This window comes from Alexandromys fortis, unplaced genomic scaffold (genome assembly GCF_014885135.2).
Source record: "Alexandromys fortis isolate MF-2015 unplaced genomic scaffold, M_Fortis_MF-2015_v1.1 scaffold_53, whole genome shotgun sequence".
Lineage (NCBI taxonomy): Eukaryota > Metazoa > Chordata > Mammalia > Rodentia > Cricetidae > Alexandromys > Alexandromys fortis.
Window position 1 is genome coordinate 8,314,228 of NW_026067939.1, and position 238 is coordinate 8,314,465.

Sequence of the window (238 nt, forward strand, 5' to 3'; positions counted from 1 at the left end):
AAGAGACCTGACACAAAATTTAAGTAACACTTCACTGTTGGACTCATGTAAATTTATTATCTAAGTTTACAGAACAAATTTTCTTCAGATTCTGCCTATATAACATGCTTGATTCACTTACATCTGTATGTACTGCATGCAAAATTTATTACTTTGATTTTTAAACGTTCCCAAAACTAACTGATATGACATTGGAAAACTTTTGCTAAAGTGGCTATATATATATTTATATATATGT